The sequence below is a fragment of the Bombus impatiens genome, unplaced genomic scaffold (assembly GCF_000188095.3).
Source record: "Bombus impatiens unplaced genomic scaffold, BIMP_2.2 scf_0144, whole genome shotgun sequence".
In the NCBI taxonomy this organism is placed as follows: Eukaryota; Metazoa; Arthropoda; class Insecta; order Hymenoptera; family Apidae; genus Bombus; species Bombus impatiens.
Window position 1 is genome coordinate 412,028 of NT_176563.1, and position 7,348 is coordinate 419,375.

At 39.8% G+C, this 7,348-nt stretch overlaps 1 protein-coding gene and 1 pseudogene across 1 annotated transcript in view; one reads left to right on the top strand and one right to left on the bottom strand.

Annotated features, from left to right (window-relative positions):
* LOC112212288 overlaps positions 1 to 1,632 on the bottom strand; it is a 3,520-nt pseudogene extending 1,888 nt beyond the window's left edge.
* The window catches only part of LOC100744885 (centrosomal protein of 290 kDa), a 175,621-nt gene that overhangs the window by 160,446 nt on the left and 7,827 nt on the right, over positions 1 to 7,348 (top strand). The gene's annotated exons all lie outside the window — the stretch shown is intronic.

Sequence of the window (7,348 nt, forward strand, 5' to 3'; positions counted from 1 at the left end):
GTGGCCCGTGGCGCACGAGGCCTTCGTGTCCGCCTCTCACCGTACCGACTTCCCTTCGACAGACAGCCTCGACAGCTTCGAACGCACTCTGGACCTGGGTCGTGGAAGGACGAGTCCGCGGACCGCGTGAAAGGATATCCGGGAAAATTGAACGGGGAGAGAAACTCGCCGACCGATGAGCCGTTCCCCGTCACCCCGCTCCTTTACTCGGCTGCTTAGCCGCGTTGAGTTATGTTTACAGACGATGCGTGCTCTGACGAACACGTCACAGCAATCGAATGTATAAGTACATGTATAAAGTAGACTCCCTGACTCATCTAAATCCTAACTTATGGGACCAGACTTCTATGTCGGAAAAACAAATGGCCGATTAATATATACCAATTATTATTCATTGCTCGTTAATGAAATAATCCATATATTTATGTGTCTTACTTATGTATATATAAAAGATATACATTATATATAGATTTACATATATGCATGTATATATGATAGGAAGTATATTTAGTCAGATGAAAAAGAATGATCATGGAATGCGACAATGATTTTTCTGTTGGTCTATTGTTTTCATCTCAACAAAAATGTAGAGTTTGCTATAGATCGTTATGAGTGCATGAATTTCGGTTTTCAAACGTTCTTTAGATAGATAAATAGAACGACAGTTCATTAGAACATACATCTACTGTAACTATAAACTTTAACGGTCTGTTTCGATATAATGTTAAAATAATGCCTTGCGCGGATTCGGTGAAGTATTTGTACTTCATAGTCGTATACCGGCGAGTTGTTGATTTAGGATGAGGATTCGTGGTTTTTAGACACGAGAATCCTGTAGATGGGTCAATAGATCGATGGAATTACGAATAGATATATTTGTTGTGGTAATATTGGTAATAGTGTCGAGGAAGGTGAGGGGTATTGATCGAGTTGAATATCAGTCAGGAGGTCCTTGCGTATTCCAGCGACGTGACTACTAAGAGCAGTTGAGACAAGGATGAGCTTTCGGAGGTTGGATCGATAGATATAAATTTCTTACGATAACAGTGGTAATCTCGCAATCTTATAATCGTATCTCATATTCCTACAATCGATCAGAGGTGTTTTGTAATCTTATAGCCCGTCTTGAATCTTTAATATCATTCCACTTCCTAGGGATTTTCGTCTAGAGAAATTATTCGATCTCCGCTTAAATTAAACAGAAAATGTAAACGTAAAAAATCCTACAATTGAACAAAGATATTTTATAGATTTGTCTTGGTAGTCAACCTCGAATCTTTAATATCATTTCCTAGGAATTTTCATCTGGAAGGATCATTTAGTGTTACATAAATCACGCTTAAATTAAAAATAGATTACAAACATACAAACAGTGAAAAAGTATCTTACAATCTTACGATAACACATCCTAGGAACTCTCGTCTAGAAGAATCTATACCACGATTAATGAAAATAAAGTCCAAACATAAGAAACTACGTCCGATCGAAATAGACAGTTAACCAAACGAAACGCATCATCGATCACGACTAGTAGACCACAGGTTCATATTCTATTTAACGAAACCCATTGAAAGATCGATAACCATTTTCAACCGCAAATAATATACTTTCTGGGACAATGGTATCGGCCATCGTGGGAATTACCATCGAAATTATTGCTGATATTAATATCATTGATTTACAATGTTCTCTTTCTCTCTCTCCGCTCATGGCTCTGCCTATGAGGAAGAATTCCCAAAGCAGATATCGTCGCGCGTGTACACGCCGCTGTTACGATCGTTTCGCGGGGTATTTGTTTGCGCAGCGCGTGGACGGGTCCGGCATAACAAAATAGCCGCGCGCATATGCACGCTGGCAGCGAGAGAGATCGCGAGGTTACCTGTTCGCACGCCAACGATAATGCAGTCGAGCGCTCCGGTCTCGTGTCAACGATCGGCGAACGGCCACGAATCTCGACGTGCGCACGTCCGTCTAAATGTACCTACCTGAGAACCTTACGCCACCCAGCTGCCCTCTCCCTTGCATTCCCGCGCAACTAAAGACACGGCCAGATTGTGCGATCTCGAGTGGACCTCGACCGTTTTGTTCGTTTCACTTCTGACCGCTGCGCCGTGAGAGTTGCCTCGCTCGAAATTATAAAAACTCACTGGATTGTTGAATCGTGTTTTTTCCATTATGCGATGTTAAGGTACGAAATGAGCTGAGACGAAGAAATTTTGCTACGACCAACGATGCAAGCATCGAACGAAACTGTATAGTAGAGGTTAATCAGGTTGATGGATAGGAAGAATCGACGACGGGAAATTGACTTGAATGTTTTTATTTAATAAATTTTGTTTGTATCTATTTTAGTATCGCGTTAAATGTATGTAATTTTACAAATGGTTATACCTAACTTTCCAATGAGATCGCCAGATATTTTTAAAGAACTTCGTCTTTGAACCTAACAGTTTCGTTCCGTTTTCAGCCACGTCGTACCTAGCGATGTAGGCTGCAGAATAAAACAAAGATTAGAGTTACGAACAAATTCCAAACTATAAATTCTCGAATACAAAACTACTTTCATCTCTGATTTATCCTTATATGACTGTGAAAATGGACTTACTTTGAACTTCAAGACATAACACACGAACCTGAACATAAGGACAATGTGCCAACAAATCGCGTTATCAACCCGATGGATAAGATCTCCATTCTCTTTCCTTTCTCCACAATGAAATGGCAGGAAAAAAAGAGCAAAAGCTGAAAGAAAGGCAAGCACAAATAAAGAAACTGTACAGAATCAACGACTACATACACACAAACACATATAGAATGCAACGTTTGGTCTCTCGCAATCCTGGTTGCACGGTGGCTCTCGCAATCGTAGCTTCTGTCCGCGCTGGTGCTTGCGCGCGCGTTCGCGTTTGCGAGAAATCGGGCCTCCACCATTAAACCGTCACGTCGCGGAATAATGCGCGACTATACAAACGAGCCGGCTACACCCACCGCGAAGTTAAAAGTCCTTCTCTTCTCCTCTCTCTCTCTCTCTCTTTCTTTTCTTTCTTTCTCCCTCTCTCTCTCTCTTTCTCTCTTTCTGCCTGTCGAGCAGAAGAGAAAGCAAAAGGAATTTCGCAGCCGCGATATCACCCGCCGCGGTGAACATTATTTTCCCTTCACCGTCCACCTGCCGTCCTCCGACATTGCACGCGATTTTCAGAGGCAACGAACAACACGCTCAAGCATGAACAGCAACAGAGCAAAGCAGCAACAGCACACCATCGGTGTGCAACGTCGTGGACGTCGAGTATATCCGCTTATTCATACATCTACCACATCTTCATTAGAGGTGCACACGAGCCACGGATGATTTTGCAGGATCTACTTTCTGCCCTCCGCACGAGCCGGATCGTTGTTCCATCGCACACCATCGTGTTCTCCCGCGTTACACGTACTTATGTACACAGTAGCTGAGCAAAGTATTCGAACACTTACCATGGCAAATTTTTACCTGTATACCGTATGTGTGTTATTGAAACATTTGGAAATTTTACTAGTATCATAATGAAACGCCATCGTCATGATTATATTGGTCAAATTTGAAACTATTTATATCTATAGATATTTGCTGCGAACATACAGTAATATGTGATAAGAAGTTGGTATACAGAATGAATAGCAAGTTTCAGCATACAGTAAGCGTTATTGATGGTTTCAATGAATATCAAAGGTTATTAGTGTAATAGATAATTGATTGTGTGAATATTCTTAGAATCTCTGCGAAATATATACTGTCATTAGAAACATACTCTTATTAGATGTCTTATAGTCAATGCAATTTTATTCCATGTCTCGATAGTGATAATGAAATTTTAAATTGCTTTCTATGATACACGTAATATTCATAAAAGTATCCTATAAGTTTTTAAGTACTTTAATGTGCTACCGTATATGTGTGCTCTTTAGCTACGTAAGCAAGTATCAAGTACTCTTCCTGTTGCTTTTCCTTGCGGCACCTTGTCATGTGCACCTTACGTTCGCGCACGCAGTGCTGGTTAACCATCTGCGTTAATTAAGCGTTAACGCGGCCTCTAGATGACCCCGTGGAAGAATGAAATCTGAATGGAAATGGAGCGATAGTCATGCAACGATGTAACTCTTTGCTACTTTGTGGAATTTTTTCATCGATTTCCAGACACTTTTCTCATGGAGAACTGGAATGTCGAGATATTTTTGGTTTGCAATCTAAATTACGAACGAGATTTCCTTTCGAGATTTTCTAGAATAATTTCCGGAAAGATTATATAAATTTTGTAGAGAACTGGTTTTATAGACTTGTAAATAAATGCTCAGAGGCTTCCAGTTTAAAATTGTTTGAACTCTAGAAAAGATGATATCCGAGTGAATGTTACTTTTCTGCAGTGTAGTTTTCGTAGAGTAGGAGATTTTTCTGCTTAACTTACATGTTTAGACTTTTCTTTTATTTAAAATTGCCATTTCGGTTATGAACGAAGGAAGTGAAATTTCTCCAAAATTCCTTTCTAAACTCTTCCGGAATGTTTGTATAGAAGATAAAATAAATATTGTGTAGAACTCGTGGCTTGTAAACTATCACTGTCATCGACTATTCTTTCCGTTGCTCTTCCTTGTGGTACCATGTCGTGTGCACCTTACGTTCGCGCACGCAGTACTGGTTAACCATCTGCGTTAATTAAGCGTTAACGCGGCCTCTAGATGACCCCGTGGAAGAATGAAATCTGAATGGAAATGGAGCGATAGTCATGCAACGATGTAACTCTTTGCTACTTTGTGGAATTTTTTCATCGATTTCCAGACACTTTTCTCATGGAGAACTGGAATGTCGAGATATTTTTGGTTTGCAATCTAAATTACGAACGAGATTTCCTTTCGAGATTTTCTAGAATAATTTCCGGAAAGATTATATAAATTTTGTAGAGAACTGGTTTTATAGACTTGTAAATAAATGCTCAGAGGCTTCCAGTTTAAAATTGTTTGAACTCTAGAAAAGATGATATCCGAGTGAATGTTACTTTTCTGCAGTGTAGTTTTCGTAGAGTAGGAGATTTTTCTGCTTAACTTACATGTTTAGACTTTTCTTTTATTTAAAATTGCCATTTCGGTTATGAACGAAGGAAGTGAAATTTCTCCAAAATTCCTTTCTAAACTCTTCCGGAATGTTTGTATAGAAGATAAAATAAATATTGTGTAGAACTCGTGGCTTGTAAACTATCACTGTCATCGACTATTCTTTCCGTTGCTCTTCCTTGTGGTACCATGTCGTGTGCACCTTACGTTCGCGCACGCAGTACTGGTTAACCATCTGCGTTAATTAAGCGTTAACGCGGCCTCTAGATGACCCCGTGGAAGAATGAAATCTGAATGGAAATGGAGCGATAGTCATGCAACGATGTGGCTGTTTGCCGCTTTGTGGAATTTTTTCATCGATTTCGAGACAGTTTTCTCATGGATAACTGGAATGTCGAGATATATTTGATTTGCGAGTCAGATTACGAACGAGATTTCCTTTCAAGGTTTTTTTAGAATAGTTTCCTGGGAGATTAGATAAGTTTTGTGGAGAACTATTCTTATAGATTTCTAGATAAATGTCGAGACGTTTCCAGTTTAAAATAACTCTAGGAAAAATGATATCCAAATGAATGGTACGATTCTGCAACGTTTTCGTAGAGTAGGAGATTTATCTGGTCAACTCACATGTTTAGATTTGTTTTTAATTTAAAATTGCGATTTAAGTAATGAACGAATAAAGTGAAACTCCATCGGAATTCCTTCCTGAGCTCTTCCGGAATGTTTGTCTAGGAGATAAGATAAATATTGTGTAGAACTCGAGGATTGTGATGTTCTAGATTGAAATAGTCCGGGTTATAGAACAAGTGAAATCGGAATGAAAATGCAGCCACGAGAATGGAAGGTGTATCAGTTTTTTGAAGTGCCTTTCTACAGTAATTCTGTTAGTATCGTACTTCGTTACCAACGTTACTATTGTTATTGTAGTGGTGACTCTCACTAGTTCGAATTTCAATTGTCGCGTACCAATATATCGTACATTGGTTGTTGTAAACTTTCATGCTTCTTACTTTATCCCATTCACCTGGTGAAGTCGCGATATTCGAAATAACATTGTGAAATAATATTCGAAGTGATAATATTTTAATACTCGTTGAATAGTGATTTTAGTATCGGAAAATACAAAATGTAGCTACATAAAAACGAAGCAACGAAAAGGGTTGGTATTCTCCTGTATTAATTTTTAAATACGAACTTGGTTAAGTAGTTATATTACTTCCCGACAAAAGTCGGGTCCAGTAGCGTTTACTTGGTGTTAGTAGCTTCACGCTCGCAAGTCAAGAAAATGCCAGGAAATTGAGCAAACGTTCGATTGCAGTATAATTATTCTTACTGCAATATAAGGGTACGCGTTATCGAAGTAGTTTCCTTGTGCTACTACTATTAAGTAGTTACGTATTAACGTTAATACGTTAATATTCTTCCTCATATTTACCTACGTATATACTACACTAAATCTTCTATCAAATATACAACGTAATTTCTCGACAACTTCAAAACAAGCTAAAAGCGATATACTATTCAGTGATTTACAATCCCACATAAAACATAACCTCATCATCACCTAACCTATTTAATAGCATAAAGCATTTACCACTATATAAAATCAAAATATACGATCGAATATGCAACTTAACTACTCGATGAATTCCGCCCCAAAATAACAGAAATACTATCCACCAAGATTACCTCATATTAAATTTAACTTTACCATTAACTGAATTATTTAAAGCCTACTATCGTCCTCGACGAATAAAATCTTCCCACAGGGACAGGAAGATATAACTCAACGACCTTAATCCAGGCGAAGACCAAGTCATATAAACAACCCAATCACCGAAATACATTCATTCATAAAGCTGTCAATTCCAACACAATTCCACGATTCCTCTCATCGATACCCCGTCCATGCTAGACAATAATTCCCTGAAACGATCCGCAGGAAACACCACAAAGTTGAACGTCTCATATTCCCCATGTAAGCGACCGGAACCCTGTCCAGGCAAAGCGTCGCCGAGTGCGCTACACACACAATCTGCGAGGGCCTGTGGCGCCTCTTCTGAACTCGAGCTTCACCCTCGTGGATGACGCGACCCCACGGGTAACCCCCCTCGGTTCGTCGTCCCTTTCCCATGCGCGGGTTCCGAAACGCGGGAATCCCGCGTCGACGCGCGGTCCGCTGTCGCGGGGACAGCGTGCACACGGCCAGAGCGCGTCTAAATACGCGGCGGTGAGGAGAAAAGAGCGAAGCGGGTAAAAGAGA